This window comes from Meriones unguiculatus, chromosome 7 (genome assembly GCF_030254825.1).
Source record: "Meriones unguiculatus strain TT.TT164.6M chromosome 7, Bangor_MerUng_6.1, whole genome shotgun sequence".
NCBI lineage: Eukaryota > Metazoa > Chordata > Mammalia > Rodentia > Muridae > Meriones > Meriones unguiculatus.
The window spans coordinates 105,547,124-105,565,057 of record NC_083355.1 but is presented as its reverse complement, the minus strand read 5'-3'; the positions used below and the strand labels follow the sequence as shown (position 1 = coordinate 105,565,057).

General features: G+C 41.2%; 1 protein-coding gene across 4 annotated transcripts in view; it reads left to right on the top strand.

Moving 5' to 3' along the window:
• The window catches only part of Efcab11 (EF-hand calcium binding domain 11), a 218,423-nt gene that overhangs the window by 59,462 nt on the left and 141,027 nt on the right, over positions 1-17,934 (top strand). The gene's annotated exons all lie outside the window — the stretch shown is intronic.

The window sequence follows — 17,934 nt, the reverse complement described above, 5'->3', positions numbered from 1 at the left end:
TTTAAGTGCAAGTATTTCACGGGCCTGTCTTTAAAGCCTGACACTTTTGTATACTTGGTGTATGAACACCCAGGCTTGCCTCCACTCTAACCCCAGCTGCCTACTTCCCTCCTGCCATTATGTGGGAAGAAGCCCCGTGTTTGCCAAATGGCAAAACAGCCTCTACTTGACAGTAGATATTTCACTTTTGTGCTAAAGCTTTATTCCAGGGACATTTTCTTTCATGGAAAATGATCATTTCTTTCAGGAGTATATAATTTGTTCAAGTACATGGAGTTTTAAAAATGAAACCACATATCATACAAAATGATCTTTGGTTTTTATAAAAGTGGGCTTTTTTTTTTTAATAGTCTGTGGCTGTTCATTATCTTAAGACCTATTAGTTATAACAGGTAAGCCTGAAGAATGGGGAGGTTTAAATTTAACCTAGACAAAATATCTCACTGTAGTTAGCTTCTGAAACTGTGCCAGTAAAATCGTATTTGAATGAATCTTGAGTTCATTTTTTGAAGGAATAGCTTTCCACTTTAAATGGATAAAACAGTTATTCAAATTCTGACATGCACAGGAGTCAGGCTCCGTACGACAGAGACGTGGCTTTGTTTGTAGGGCTGTTTTACTCCGACTCGTTGGCCTAGTGTGCAGTGTCTCCTTTTCTCCGCCGAGGGAACGAAGCTCATTTGATAAGAATTTCATTCAGTAGTAATGTTCACACTGTGCTTCACTTATTCCACTCGTTCTTACAACAAGAATGCCAGGGGTATATTCGGATGTTATCTTTGCCAAAAAGTGCAAGGTAATTTGGGTAGAAAAATAATGTAGTAGCTTTAGCAGTAGACTATAATAGACTACTTAGTGCCTAGTAAAAGTAGTGGGAGGATCTATTTTTAGTTTTTAAAGGGTCGGATCAGTATGATTAAAATACACAAATTAAATGGCAGCATTCACCTCAGAGGTGCTCTTGGCGATGTCAGATCTCCATGTCTGATCTTAAGTATTAAAAGCCGTCTAGTCAAAGGTATTCCATTTTTAACCCATTTCTGTTTAAAAAATTTTGAAGATGATAAAACAGAAAGAGACATTTGTTTTAGTCTTAGAAGCCTTGACATTAAGAGATTTTAAGTCGGGCCAGGCTATGTTCACCAATTCCGTCAGGAAATAGCCATTGCGCACCTGTGCTGTGCCAGGTGCCATTCTGGGTGCTGTTTGAGCGCCATCCAAGCAAACAGTGCCCCTCAGCTCCAGGACTTTCTAGTTTCCCTGTGAGAAGACAGGCGACAGCTGAGTGAGATAACAGTTTCAGGTAGAGATGAAACACTGTAAGGAGAATAAAACAACAAGTGATGGAGTGAGGAGATTGTTTTAGATCTGGACGTTAGAGAAGGCCTCTGTGACAAGTGACAGTTAAACTGAGACTTAAATGACAGAAAACCAGCTGCCATCTAGGAAAAGCCATTCAGAGAGAGGGAACTCAGTTGCAAAGGCTCTAAAGTAGGTTGCACTTGGCAGGACTGAGAGAGTAAAGAAGGCCACGGGGTGGTTGGATTGCAGGGAGTGAAACGCCGCCAATTCTAAGTGAAATCTAAAAGGCAGACAGAGGCTAGATGGTGTGTTTGTCACGCACTCTGCCCCACTCTGTCTGCATGATGTTAGCCAAATCACATGTTGTATTGCATTGTGAGGTATCACTGCCCAACATTGTACTGTCTGTCTCTATTGTGTTTAATCTTTATGGTTCTCCACTTTGTAAAGACAGCCAAACAAAGAACAGTGACGTCCTCAGGGGCTCAGGGTTTCTGGCATTCCCAGTAGAGCCTTGCAGGTAGGTTGCCCTTGACTGAAGGTGCCCCACGGCACTTTCCTATGCTCTTTCTGAACATCTTTTAAAGGGCTGAAAAGCTGTCTCAAGTGCTTTTAACACAGCACTTGTCAAAAGCTCGAAGACCTGCGTTTGGATCCCCAGCACCTGTGTAAATGCTCGGGTATGGCAATGTTCCCCTGTAATCTCACCAGCAGGTCTAAGGGAATCAGTGAGCTAACCCACCTCAAAAAATCAGGCGGAGAATGACTGAGGAAAACACCTGACGTGGACTCTGGCCTTCCCATACGTGTGCACCCATATCCACCCACGCCTACATGTTTATACCCACAAACAGCCACAGTGAGTGTTGAACAGATCCTGTCTGGGTACGTACGAACCGTGAGAAGCCGAAGCATTCCCTGGGCTGCTGTAGACAGAGGCTTAGCTACTGCCCAGTTTAGGTCCTGGAACCCTACCTGGGAACAGGGAGGGAATGAAGGACAGACAGACACATACAGGAAAGCTGGGATCAGGGTGGGGCCTGCCATGTCAGCAAGCTATATTATTATGTAGAACTGGGTATCCAGTCTCAGTAGGAGGCCTCTGGAGGTGGGCAGTGTTGCCAACAGCTGGGAGCAGGAAGCTGCACAGGCTGATGGCCCCTCCCACTGGAACTCCGGAGGAGAGCTTCACCATCCCTCTGAGCATCACCTGGGTGAAGCTCTGCCACCCGAGTGGGGCTGAGGCGTTGGAGCCCTCAGCGTGGGCGTGCCCATGCCAGCAGCACACAGTCACTCAGGAATCTTGCTCTCTACAGGCAGCAGAAGCTGTGGCAAGCTTCTGTGTAAAGCCTCGATTCTATCCATACTTTCAGTCACAGAGCACCTGCCTTTCCTTCCAGCCAATTTATTTCCAGATTATAAGTCACAACGTGATACTAGGGCCAGATACTTAATCCAGATGTCAGTAATTCATGCTAATATAATCTTTATCTGTTTCCCTGGATACAGAACATGGCCTGTGTACGCACCAAGAGAAAATTGTATTATTTGTGTATTTCTTTTGAGGGGAAAGAGTAGGTGAAGTTTTTAAATTACATTAAAAATTTAAGAAAAAGGTAGGAAAGCCTAAAACACATACTTTTTAAATGAGCTGCACAAGCTATATACTGTTCTTATTGTGACTCAAGGGGGTTGGGTATTTATACTAAAGAATCAGGAACTAGAATGTTTCCTTTGCACGTGTCTTCAAATCTTATATAATCAAAATATACTCAGCTGAAGTACCACTGAGTTCATCTTTCCTGTGATTTATGTCTTTGAACTGCATATCCACGAACAGCCATTGACTCTTCGTATAGAGATAATTAACAGAGACTCTCATATTGAAAGAAAAATGACACAGTATTTAGGATTCATCGTGGCAGAGATGCAGTCAGGTGCCTCTTCTTGTGGACAGTAATGCTACCCTCCTTCTGGATTTTCTGTTGTCTTTTTAACTCCATGGTTCTTTGTATCAGTAGATTGCCCTCCTGTCTAGAAAGAACCCACATGAGCCAGTACCCATGTTTAGTATCTACTTCCAGGTGTGGCGAACCCCAGTTTTTCAGGGGGGTTCTGGAAAAGAGCTGACAACACTTGACTGACAGGGCAGGATCTTTTGAGCCGCTCTCAAAGCCTTTTCCACACTGCTTCTATGTGGACTGTAAGTGGGTTTAGAAATGTAACACCCCGTTCCTTCCATGGGTGAAGCCCCTTGGTAGCCCTGCCTGATTGCACTTCCATTCCTGTGTCGCAGAGCCAATCCATATTTGAACTTTTTACAGTCACTCGTGTATGCATTTATGGACAAAATGTATCCATCTTAAATAATATGCGGTATTGTAGTGCTCGGTTTTAACTTACGCTAGTATACATGGATTTTCTCTTATATTCTAAGATATCTGCATATAGAAATATATATATATGATATATATATATATCTTTTATTCTTTCTGATTAATAGTGTTGTATTGGGACTAGCCAGAACCCTCTTTTACCATCCTCAACCAAATAAGAAATAGACTCCAAGTGCAGGCAAGCAGCAGAGACAAACATCAGCTTCATGAGAGGGAGTGCTCAGTTAGAGGGCGGGGCTCGCAAAAGTGCAGCTCAGATTGAGACTTCCCATTTCATGGCAGGCTGTGGGCTCCCCACAGGAAGGCCTGCCCCACGGGCACTGTCTGTGCCTCCACCTGCTCTAAGGAAATGTTTCCAGGGAAGAGGAAAGGAGACCAATTAAGCACATCTCTCGTTTTTGGAGTACTGAGTAAAGAAGTAAGCAGGAATTCCTCCAAAAGACATCCTTGTACATGGACATATGAAAACAAGGAAAGGAAAGTTTCCCCAGAGTACCATAATTTATATCTTCTATTGGAGGACTCATTTCTTTTTTAATTATTTTTAAATTTCAGTTTATTTACTTTACATCCCAAGGGTGCTCCCTTCCTCCTCTCCTCCCAGTCTTCTCCTTCCCTCTTCCCCCTTCCCACTTCCCACTTCCTCTTCTTTTCCCTTCCCCCCAAGAAAAGTGTACCCCCTTCCACACTATCAACCCTCCCAGCTCATCAAGTCACATCAGGATTGAATAGATCTTCAGCTTCTGAGGCCAGGCCAGGCAGCCCTGCCACGGGGGGAAGTTATCCAAAAGCAGACAATAGAGCCCATGTTAGAAACACCCGCATACTCACTCTTCAGGCACCCCATATGAAGACCAAGCCAGCCATCACCCACATATGTGCTGAGGGCCTACATCCAGACCATACATGCTCCTGAGTTGATGTCTCAGTCTCTGTAAGCTGCCCATGGGTCTCTGTTGGTCTTCTTGTGAGGTTCCTGTCCCCTCCAGGTCCTCCCGCCTTTCCACAGGACCCTGGAGCTTCCCCCCCCCCCCCCATGCTTGGCTGTGAGTCCCAGCATCTGCCTCCATCCAGTTCTGGCTGGAGCCTCCCAGGCGACAGTCAAGTTAGGCTCCTGTCTACAAGCACAGCAGATCGTCATTAATAGTGTCAGGGCTGGAGGCCTGCAGCAGGGTAGGCTCCTGGGAGGATATGGGTGTGACTCACATTGGGGGGGGGAGGGAGAGTGTCTTTTGATATTTATTCAGGATATTTATTTTCTAGAATTTTAGGGAGAACCTGGGGAAAAGAGAGGAAGCAAAAAGCTGTTTGACACGTTGAGACTCTAGGATTGCATGACGAATCCTAGAATGACGAATCCATGTAGTGACACTTGGACATACCAGTAGAATCCACCGCAGGGTTTTGTGCCTGTTGGAGCACTTATATTATCTTCAAACAATTACTGATTATTTCCCCTATATTAGCCCATTTAAGCACTATTCCTGCATGTTCTTTTACATTACAGGATTTAATTCTTGATACTGAGGTGATAGTTTCTGCCTTAATATTGTAGCATGAAAAGGCTGACTCACAGAATACTTCTAATCAAAAAGTAAATCTATCTACTGTTTGAGCACTATACAGCACACTTTTCCCACACTTAGCCAATCCCATGGCAGTACTGTGCTGTGATCTGAGAGAATATGGATTGAGCCATACAGGTTCAGGTACTGAAAGCTTGTTCTTTGGTGTGGGGTGTTTAAGTGGTAGGACTTTTAAAAAGTGGGGCCTAATGAAAGCTGATCAAACCATGGAGGAATCACACTCATGAATGAGTTGATGCTGTTCTTTTTAAATGGATTGGGTCTCACAGAGGTGAATTCATTCTCAAAAGAGCAGGTTGTTTTAAAGCAAGGCCACCTGACAGGCTGGCCTCTTCTGCCGATAGCTGTGTCCCTCCCTGGTTTGTCATGTGGTAATGCCAACCCAGCGTCCCTCACTAGATGCCAGTGCCACTTGAATCACAAGCCAAACAAACCTCTTCCTAAGTTCCCTAGCCTCAAACATTTTGTTACTGCAGCTCAAAGTGGAGTAAGGCACACTTGATTCTCTCAGCACTTGTGGACATTATCAAATCTGCATCCACTTGAGTACGGAATTGCATACAGGAGAGATTCTATCATAGTTTTACTGTCTTCATAAGATTTTTCTTATAGGTTCATAGGCCTTCACCAATAAAAAGAATCTTAAAGAGCATGCTGTATTATCTCTTATGTGTGTGAGATTAAATGATCCATTGGAGAGCATATGTATTCTAGTTTGCTTTCTGTGATAAAGACCATGACCCAAAGCAACCTGGGAAGAAAGTGCCTATTTGGCTTACACCTCTTTCTCCTCAGCCATCATTCAGGGAAGCGAAGGCAGGCACTCAAGGCAGGACAGGAACCTGGAGGCAGGAACTAAAGTAGAGGACTGCCGCTCACTGACCTGCTCTCCATGGCTTGGTCAGCTTGTTTTCTTATATCACTCAGGATCACAGAGGATGGCCCTTCCACATCAATTGTTAATCAAGAAAATGCCCCACATACATGCCCACAGGCAATCTGAGGAGAAAATTCTTCAGTTGACAGAAACTAACCAGCAAAACATACATTGAGGATTAGAACACAAGTCCCCCATCCCCAACATACAATGTGTTTTTCTATTGCAATAGATTGCAGAATCATGGCTTAATTCTGTCTCCTTAAAATCGGGGCAAATTAGTATAGTTAGAATTTTGTTTTGTTTTGTTTTTAGCTTTTGGTTTATAGAATGATTTTCGTTCTTAATACTAAAGGAACTGTTTATGATACTTTCCTAAATTAGCTTTATGGAAATAATGTATACTGCTTTCCTTCTTTAGATCCAACTGTATTTACATGCTAGTCTTCCAACAGGTTGCATAAATAAGTTAAATGTTATGATAAATTATTCCAAAGTGGCACTCTAACAGTTTGCATAAATTAAAACTATGGTGCAACACTTTGAATCAGATTGCAACTAGATGTAAATTCGTAAATGTGTGTGGTTAATTTTTAAATATAATGTTCCACGCATGGATGTTTGTATTCAAGTTACCCAAGAACTAAAATAAGACCACTCACTCCCATATTCCTACATTCCCTTCCACCCTGTCTCCCGCCTTCCTGCACAGGACACACTCCCCTGAGCTGAACGTTTGCTATTCCTGTGGTAGCAACCACATATACATGATTGTATACAGATACGTGTGTGTCTTCCTAAGGTTTAACCTTCCCAGTTAAAAAACTTCATAAAACAAATCGAACATATGTCATCTTGTCAGCTGCGCTTTTTTTTTTTTTTTTTTGCTTGACAGTGTTCTCAGTATTTATCTTTGTTTTGTACAGAGTTCAACCTTTTTCATATATAGCACCTCGCCCTACAAATTCATCACTGCTTGTCTTATCTTGTATTGATAGGTGTTTAGTATTTTCTTCCAATCTTGTTTGCTTGTTCAAGAACCAATAATGCTGTATAGACATCACGCTGGACCACACCTGAAAGCACCACTCCTAGATGTACACTCAGGAGTAAAACTGTTGTTGTTACAGGTATGCAAATGTTTACTCAGGGAATGACAAAGTATGACAGTGACAAATGCCATTTCCAGTTACTGTCGGCAGTCTGCACCTCCTCCAGCAGCTAGAGATCCTGCTGACTCACACCCTCTCCAACTCTTGGTATTATCAGAACTCCCTGTCCTGATCCTGTGCGCGATCTCAGGCGGGCTTGATTTGCTTTCCCTGGCCAATAGCGTTCTCTGTTGTGTCTCCTCATGCTTAGAGGTCTCTTCTGTGAGCTAACCTAGCCGTGGCTTCTACCCATTGATTTTTCTATGGATGAAAACGTGTTTTTTCATGTACATTCCTGCTGCAGGTTTTTTTCACCTAGCAGATATCATGGTTCCTGGCTTGTTTTTTCACTGTCCTCAGCTGTCTTTTGAGATGTAAGTAGTAGCATGACTGGCTGCATGAGTCCTTCCCGTGGCTGGAGGGGTTTGTCTTGGTAGAGGCCATTTGTCAGGTACAGGCCTTTGTAGACCTTGGCCTATATTTTCAATAAAATTTAAAAGTTTACTCTTAACCCTTCTAGAATTGGCTTTTGATTACGGGACTCTACATAGCAATCTGACTTCATTTTTTCCATGTGAATGACCAATATTTTCAGTTCTTTTGATTGAAGAAACAGGCAGTCCTCTTATGCCTGCTATCTCATCATTTTGCCTCTGTCCCTGTGTTTTCTGCTCTGTCCATTTCTTATTTAATCTCTTCCTGCACTGGTGTCATTGCCCTGTTAGAATTGTCTGTCAGTGTGGAAGTCTTCCTCCTTAGCTTTCTCCTTAACCAGTTTGCTGGTTATTTCTAGTCCTGTGCATTTCCATATAAGTTCTACAACTAACTCAGTAAGAACTCAGAATACAAGGTATCTAGCAGTGGGTGGGAAGTAAAATCTAAAACTCGACTCATATTTTAATTACTGTTGCATTTTTAATCAGATTCTAGAGAACTGACATCTTAGTGGCGCTGTCTCCTCTTTTATCAGTTGGCATGCTGTCCATTTACTTTGGTGTCCCAAGCCTTCTTTTACAGTTGGCCCTGCCCTTACTTAACACCTTCAACATCACTGTGGCTTTCAAACACAGTTTTCTTATGTGCCGGGCCACATTCTCCTGCTTTATATTCAGTCGTTACAGCAAGCTAGTCACGTGGATCACATATTTATTAGATATCACATATAAAAAAAACCCTGAAGTACAGAAAGGTAAATTGAGTTACTTAAAGTCAGACAGCTAGCAAGTAGCAGAGGCAGGATTTTAAGCCAAGGTATCTAGGAATTGAGTCTATGCTTTTAACTGTAACTCCATATTCAAGGCAGGATTTTGCCTTTTTATTGTGTTTAATTCCTAAATGTTATATTTTAGTTGTTGTTATAAAATGGTAGGTTTTAGAAATTAATGCCTTCTAAATTCCTTGTAATTTTACATAAAAGTAAAATTGATTTTGTATATTGATTTTATATCTAAGAATCTTGCTAATTTATCTGTAAGTTGCTAACATTATTTCTGCAGTGATAATGTCAGTATAAAATAGTAGTTATTTTCTTTTTAAAAATATTTATTTTTATTTGGTGTGTAGGGATATTTTGCCTGCATGTATGTTTGTGCACCACATGCATGTAGTGCCCTAGGAAGCCAGAAGAGGGAATCGCATCCCCTTGAATTGGAATTACAGAGTGTTGTGAGCTGCCATGTGGGTGCTAGGAATGGAACCTGGGTCCCCTGAAAAAACAGCCAGTGCTCTTAACTGCTGAACCATCTCTCCCGCCCCAACAGTAACTATTTTCATTCTTCATTCCCAGTCCTTATGTTTTAGGTTTCTTTTCTTGACTTATGGTCTAGACCTTTCAGTGATAAAATTTGGGGAAAGATTTAAACATTTTGTCACTTAATTTTATCATAGCTATAGGTGTATCAGAAGTTGCTGTCTATGGCCAGAAGATAAAGAGTCTTTACCTTTCTGCCAGTCCCCAGGACCCATTTGGGAAAAGGAGGGAACCAAGTCCCACAACTTGACCTCTGACCTTCACATATATTAGATAGCACAAATACATAGAGTTTGAGATATCATGGAGGAAATTAGTTTTTTAAAAAGAAGAAAATTATTCATTTTAAAAAGCAAACAGTTTCTGGTTTTATGATGCATTCAATTAAAAGTTATAAAATTTCAAGGTATATTTTATATCAAAATTTTTATAAAATAAAAAGGGAATTTAATAATTCACTATCTATGAGGACATTATGACCCTTTTGCCAAAACAAGAACAAAAGAACAAAAAAAGAAAGAAAATTTTGGTTCCATTTTGTTGGCTAACATAGACACACACACACACACACACACACACACTGTCCTAAGTAAACAGTAGCAGTAAATATTACTAAGTATAAAAAGTTAATTGTAAGACTCAATTAGGTTTCTACAAAAAAAAAAAACATAAAAGGTAAATTGATAATACTATATTAACAGATTAAAGAAAAGATATTTCAACAGATATAGAAAAAGTATATAATAAAATTTAATGCCTGCTCTTGGTTAAAATGCTGATTACTAGAGTAGATGGAGCTTTCAATCATTTTAACAAAATGAATGACAGTAGAGAAAAAAATCAATTTATTTTTCCATTTATTACAACTTATTCACCTTGCATCACGGCTGTAGCCCTTCCCCTGTCCCCTTCCAATCCTACCCTCCCTCCCTTCTCTCCCCCCATGTCCCTCCCCCAGTTCACTGATAGGGGAGGTCCCCCTCCCTTTCCATCCAACCCCAGCCCACCAGGTCTCACCAGGACAGGCTGCACCGAGTAGAGAAAACCGTCGTGTGCGTATGTGTGTGTGTGTGTGTGTGTGTGTGTGTAGCCTCGACTGCAGCTGTATCCCCAGTGCTGGTGGCATGATCAGACTCTACAGTGTTATTAAGAGAATTAAAAGGACAAAGGTTTTTACTAAAGTCACATTTTATGGTTTTTTCATTCTTAAGGTATTTGGAAGTATTTGTTTTTAAACATAGATTTCTACTTGATGTCTGTCTGCTAAGGCCTATTTCTGCTGGCTCTTGTTCTTGGTGGCTGGTTTCCTTGTAGACTGTACTTTACATTTAGTACTCACTGGCCTTGAAAAAATAAGTCACTCCTGGAGATTTCCAGGGGCCCAGGATGAAGGAGTCTCCCTTAGGGTGACTTGGTTTTGCCTGATGAGAGGGAACCCTGTCAGAGCACACCATGGTAAAGCATGTGCGTAGGTTTGCTCAGATCCAGAGTACCAGTCTCAGGAGGTAACCTGATGGCCTCCTCTCAGGGACGGGCCATCTTGTTTTAGGGTTTTCCTCCTTTCCTCAGTCAGGGAAATTTCCATGTAACCCTTTGGGCTTCAGTTTAAAGTGGAAAATCTGCCTACGAAACGGTTCATCTAGACAAGTCCTGTGTCTGAATATTGGCCAAACCAAAGCTCCAATGCATGACAGAGCCAGTGCCTCCAGTCCAGAAGTGGACTGACACGAGAGTACTAACCTCCGTGGGCTCTGTCTGCTCTGAGAATTTGGCCTGGCAGTGCCCACTGTCTTTTTAACTCCTGGAGGCTTCATGTGGCTTTTGATTGAGTATCTCAGTTCTTGTTTTTTCAATGAGATAATTTATCTGAATATCCAAAACCAGAAAGCCACACAATTATTACTTTTTTCATCCAAATGTTTTTTCAAAAATTCTGATTTTCAAATACAGATTTCTTTGAGCAGATGACTCTTTTCCAATTTTTAATAAGCCTAATAATCACTTATTTCTAAGGGATACAAAAAATTCTATAAAATTAATGATGCATTTCTGAAGTTCAGTAATTCTGGTTTTACTTGAGTTGCACTTTTTATTGCTGTTTGAAGGACTCGAAGACATACCAATAGTTTGGCCCACTTGGTGTGCTTGTGTTGCATGGCAGTTAGAAGGTGTAAGGTAAATATTTATTTACATAAAATGAACCCAGAATACCAGGACACACTTGGTGAACGTGTCGCTGGATTGCAGCTTCATGGCCGCTTCTTATAAACAACATGTGCAGTCGTGGAATGTTTGTTTCACCAAGGTATTATTACACTGCATGTAAGTTATATAACACTTCATGTAACTACATTATGTCCAACACAAAGCTGTTGCCTTTCTGAGTCCAGGACAGATGGGTCTCCCAAAGCACCAATTCTTGATGAGGAGGACTCCCAGGACTCAGCACAGGATCGCCCTCATGACTTACTGCAGTCAAAGCATCCCAGCCATGGTCAGCAGAGGGAAGGGCTCATGGGCTGGAGGCCACTTAGTCCCCAGCCTTCAAGTCAGGACAGCATTCTGAGATGTTGCTAAGAGCAACTCACTGGAGACCCAGGATTTGTATTATGTGCCACTCTGAAGGAGTTGTATGTTGAGAATGTACCAGCATCCCAGCCTCCCAGAGAAAAGCAAGTTTTTCAACACAGACCCAGTTTGCACATTTAGTAAAAGGCACAGTAGCTCAGAGTAAGTGGTGGGAAACCTCCCTAAAAATCAAATCCAAGATGATGTTCAAAGCCAGTCTTGTGAGCAGGGTGACAGGCCCAACTGACAGCTTGTGTACACATAAATGAGAGTTAAAGTTTTTTTCTAGTTCAAAGTAGATTTTCTTTTCATACAACATATTCTGAATTTGGTTCCTCTCCCCCAACTTCTCCCAGGTCTCTCTCACTTCCCCATCCACCGAAATCCTTTCTCTCTCTCTCTCTCTCTCTCTCTCTCTCTCTCTCTCTCTCTCTCTCTCTCTCATAGAAAACAAACAGGCATCTAAGGTAATAGTAACAAATAAATCAATAAATCAGTGGAATAAAACAAACCAAAAAGAGGGTTAAAGTTTTCTGAGCATGGACTACCTGCCCTTTACTTGCTTACTCTTCAAGACAGCCAGGTCATAAATGAACTGAGGCTGACACTAAAAAACATGGCCACGGTTTGACAACTAACAAAAAGTAAAACAGGATTAAAACTCAATCTGGCTCCAGAATCCATTATTTTATCAAATGCTTTATTGGTTTTGTAAAGAATTATTTTCATGTTGTCTCACCTCGTGGATAATATGCTTTATACATTTGTACAAAAACTGATTAGAGGAAATTGACTTTCTTTAGCCTCTTTTAATCTTCGGTGTTGTTTCATGGCTATTAATTTTCAGATTCGGAAAATCACCCTCATTATCCTATGCAAACCCTGCCTGATCTCAGAGGCTTTTGTTAGCCTTTGTAGAGAGTCAGCATTTGGTTTTCTACAGAATAGTTGTCTGGTCTATATTTCCTTTTCTTTTTTTTCTCTGAAATGGAGCCTTAAAGCTGTGCATAGAGAGGGTATCCTGGCACCATGGTTTCTCACAAGAGGATAAAAGCTGCTATCTTTGTGTATTTAGGCTTCTGAATCCAAAATGCCATCAACAGAGCTGAGGGTGTAGCTGAGTTGGGAGAGTGCTTGCTTTGCATGTGCAAAGCCCTGAGTTCAGTTCCCAGTATCACATAAAGCTGCGCATGGTGACCCATACTCAGGAGATAGAGCTAGATGAAATAGAGGAAGATGAGTTCAAGGTCATCCTTGGCCACACAATGAATCTGAGACTATGCTGGTATACATGAGGCCAGGTCTCAAAAAAAAAAAAAAAAAGCCAAAAATTTTGCAATAAACTGGATAGTGTATCATGAACAGATTTTTCCCCCACCTAAGAAGGCTGCAGCTGAGAGCAAGAGACTGCAGTTCCTGACCTACAGTGACAGCTGCGTCTTCACCCGGATGAAAGAAGGAACTCTAGTCTCTGCAGCCCCTTCCGGGCGCTCATGATCCCATTCACTTAATAGCTTTTCAAAGGCCTGCCTTCAGGACCATCACTCTAGTGGTTCGTTTTCAACATGGGACTTCTGGAAAGACATAAACATTTAGTCAGCAGCTGGAGCATTTTCTATTTCATTTCCTTTCTTGTAATTCTAATCATTGCATTGGTTGGGTCGTCTACGCCTCTCTATTGGGCAGAGACTTCAGGGAGTATAGAGTTGCCGCGCTCTGCGCCATCTGGGATACAGCTTCTAGGTAGGAGCTCGCCTCTCCGTGAGTATGCATTTGGGTCTTTTTTCCCCACTGAAACGAAAGGATGCTCCATGTAGTGTATCTGTTCCCAAGAAAGTACATTATGGCTTCAAGAAAACTTGGAGCGTTAACACATGTGCTGAAATATGATACAGATGTTTAATGTCTTGCTGTAATAATATTTTTACCATTCATAGTCACCTGCTTTTTTGATCCCTGCCTGTTTGCTCTCCTTATTTCCTAACACCTGTTCCCAAGGATATATTTACAGTCTGTTGTCTTTTCTAAATGGTTGGTACATATGTTACAGAAGACTCATTGTTTTCTGATGTCTTTCAGAAGATTCTTTGAGGATTCCTTGCTATCTTATTGTTTTCCTTTCTTCGCTATTTCACTTCAGTATAATACCTGGGAACTGATTATACTTGGCTACTCCACACGCTAGGTGGCCTTAAGTAGGAAAAAGTTGGGGGTTTTTTTGTTTGTTTGTTTTAACTTAAAAAAAAAAGAATTCTCAAATGTCAAACTAGTCCAAGGTGGTGAATGTTTTATCTCTGTAGGCTTATCCTTCATATTTCTGCACTTATAGCTTCCTAGTTACATAGCTTATTGCCTGCCCTGTCCAGTGTCTTTACCTGGCTCCCATCCCTAGCAGCTCTCTGCCGCCTAATTTTCTGTCCCTGGGCACACGTATCAAATCCTGGAGAGGCTTTTTTTGTTGTCTGCCTCCCGTTCTAGCTGTAAAGAGGCATCAGAGGAGCAGACTTGCCTGCCTTCTAGTGATGGCCTCTGAACACCCGGCCTAGCAAAAATATAGTCGTTTAGTTATTGTTGAGTTAACATATTAAGTTGCAGAAAAATGGGCTATTTGTGTTAGAAAGGAGATTTGATGTTTCTTCATTTGAGTCTATGAGATTTTCCTCAGATTGCAGCTTGAAGGGAGTAGACTGATGGATCTCTGATTTAGCTTCTGGTTGCTAACTAAAAAGTTAACGGTAGGTTTTCTCAAATTTTGAGCTTACATTTTCTGATTCTTCACACTTTAAGTATTGTGTATTTGCTGTAAGCCATCAAAAATGCAACAAATCATGGCTCGTGCCAAATTTCAGCAGCCCTTGATCTTTTCGGGTCCATTGTAAATACGTTAAACACGGGAAAAAAAAAATGTGTTCAGTGTCACTGCAATTTAGCCATCCAGCTTCACCAAGCATTAGCCACATTAATTTTACAATTCTAAAGGAATAAACAGTACACACATGGCTATAAATGCTTGTTTTCTTTTCTGACTCCTTTTTCTTTTTGCACAGAAAACTGGTGGTTTGTATTGCCATATTTATCAATCTTGTAGTCGTTTTAGTATTTCTGTACTGGTATTTCTTGACACACTCCATTATCCTCTTTGGTGTGTGTGCGATGGCTATTCTTAGTTGCCGGCTTGACTGTATCTGGAATGAAATGCAATTCAGAAATGGAGGGCACTGTCATCTGGATCTTGAGTCTGGAAGACACACTTCTAACCTAGGCCACACTTTCTTCTGGAAGCCCGTGTGGAGACAAGGGAAGAAGGAAAGTTCTTGTTCTTTGTCTGTTACCCTCGCCTTGCTAGCACACCCATTCCTTCAGTGGCATCGGAGCCTTGTTCTTCAGGATTCTGGCATATCAGGAAGACCAGCTGAGATACCCAGCCTGGTGGGAGTGAGCAATCACTAGAGTCTTAGACTTTTCATTCACAGCTAGGCATGGTTGGATTAGTTGGACTGCAGCCTAAGTCATTCTAATGAATTCCATATGTGTGTGTATTTACATATGTAATTACATATATATATATATATATATATAGAGAGAGAGAGAGAGAGAGAGAGAGAGATTCATTCCATAAGGTCTGTGACTCTAGAGAACCATGAGTAATACAGTGTGTATTCAAATGTGACGTGTATGGTGGTGCTTTGTATATAATAAAACCTTGGTTTTTCCACCCAGCATTGCATATTGAGGTTCTTCTATCCATATGCATATAGCTTATTGTTCATTCCTTTTCACTGCTATATACAGCTCCCCTAGATGGCAATTCCACATTTATTTAGTCTGCTGGCGAGATGGACCCAGTTGTTCAGTGCTGAACTCCTACTACGGCAAGCTTTCTTGTGTAAAACTTTAGCTTGCACAGTGCTTTACAGTCTTTTCCACCCATGACCCTCACAGACAGTGAGAGTATTTAGAGCAGCACATTTACGTGGTAGGCAGATTGCTTTTCCCTGAAAGAACCCTGCCTGCCTACATACCTGCTAGCATGCCTGCCCATGATGCTGGCGTGGAGACTCTGGCCACACAGTAAGCCAACCTTGGCTCAGGTCCGGACGCTGTGCTTGGGGATAGCAGTCTTTGGATCTCCCGGGAAGAATTCTTATACACTGTGTGTATCTACAGGTGCTTTTGGATGGATAAGGAAAACTTTTCAAAGTAGGTTCAAATATACTACCAGCATAGTATAAATACTGACCTTTAAAATGAAATATCAAATTTTATGTTTACCTAGTGGAAAGCAAACACTGTAGTGATTTAATACTCAATTTTTTTTTCTTGGAAAATTTAGGAAAGTTGTAAGAACAACTCTTCAACAGTATGACGTTTCACATTCTTAGTTGAACTCACATTTGTATTATTCTCATCTTAAATTTTATCCTACTGTAATTATAAAAACAATTTTAGGCTTTTAGTTTCCTTGCTTTGGAATTGAGTTTACGGGGTATAATTTGCATACGGTAGGAGTCTCTGTAGATGTTAAAATCTACAGAGGATTTTGTGTGGGTTTGACAGATGTGTCCAGCTGTGTAACCAGGGTCACAGTGTTGCGTACTCTGTCCCTCCTGCTTCCCTGCCTGGTCTCTCAGCCTCTGGCATCACTGGTCAGAGTTTTGTCGCCACACTACAGCCCTTCCCAGAATGTCCTGGGTCACACCACACAGCGGTCATCCTTGGCATCCGGCTTCTGTCAATGCCTTTGGGATTGCTCCTTAGGTTATGTGGGTCAGTGGTTAGCTCTGTCCAGCTACTGGGTAGCATTTGCTGCAGGATGGATGCGCTCTCACAGTTTACACATTCACTGGTTGATGGACATCCGGATCATTGCCAGTTTGGGTCAGCTGTGAATAATGATGCTATCAGTAGTTTGGATCTTTGTATGGAGGCTTGTTTTCATTTCTTTTGAGTTGAGTGGGATACATGTTTTAAATATCAGAAAACGGGCAAACCAGTTTCTTCTTACTTTGCTTGATAAAATTACACATATATGTGTTTATACAATACAATTTTATGTACTGAATAGCATATCATACAGGTGCTTTGAAAGAGACGCACACTCCCCAATTGCTAAATTGAACTAATCAGTAGACATAGCCCACGTACGCCTCACTTTGTGTGCATTTGTGCTGTGAGCCCTTCGGCCTGCCCTCTGAGAACGTGTTCTGCACGGCTGTCCCCCTGCACTCATTAACCAGATGCTACTGCTGGGTGCTGAGTGTGCGTGCTGATCCGTGCTGTTTTGGGGGTGCTGGGGTTTTTAGTTCTTTCTAACAGGCAGGCAGTGATAGTTCTGGTACTTTTAAATGTGCGCTCGGTAAACAGCTGAACACTTCAGCAGTTGGTTTTTGTCCTTGCCCACATCCAAGTTTATTTATTTGAATTGGTCTTTTTCCAGCTGTGAATTATAAACGATTTTTATATAAACCAGATAGGACTTCTAATCTATGATTTTTTTTTCATTTTTCTTAATACTTTATTTCAAAGACAAAGGGACTTTTACAGTGAAATCTAACTTACCGTTGTTTAAAATTATTAATGCTTTCTTCTAGTCTTATGTTAGAAATCTTTGCCTAACATAAATGTGATGCCTTTTAAACTTACATATTGGCTTGGCTAGGTCACGTGACCTCAATTTTGACCAAAAAAACTGATGTAGATATTGCTGTGAAGATATTTTAAAGACATTATTAACAGTTAAATCAGTAGACTCTGGTGAAGCAGAGAGTCCCTCATAATGGGGGTGAAATGGAGTTCCTCTAATTGTTGGGTTCTTTAAGAGGAAAGACATTTCCCAAGAAGAAAGAAAGAACTCTGCCTCCACACAGTCTCCATGTTGGAGCCTGCAGCTCTGGCTCTTTTTTGGACTGTGTTACAACACATTGAGGTGTCAACACCATACATATTCTTATTACAGAAGTAAATCTTGATGTCTGGTGCCTTAGCAGCATCTTTAATCCATTATACTTCTTTATGCATCTTCAGTTTCCACCAAAAAGAAAACAGAACTCAAAACTAAAGTTTCTGCAGTGTTGTTGTTGTTGAATCCTTATTTAATCACTAACCCACACCAGCATAAACTTTGAGGATTCCAGTTGGGGAGGCATGAACTTCCGTGTTTAAGATTTTCTTTTGTTGCTCCTACTGTTTTGTTGTTTTAATGTAAGTTTTTCTGCCTGTTTTGCCATACAACTATATACTAGTGGTTATGTTGGTATGAAATAAATGTTTTAAATTTTCTGCTAGTTTATATAAATTCTCGCTG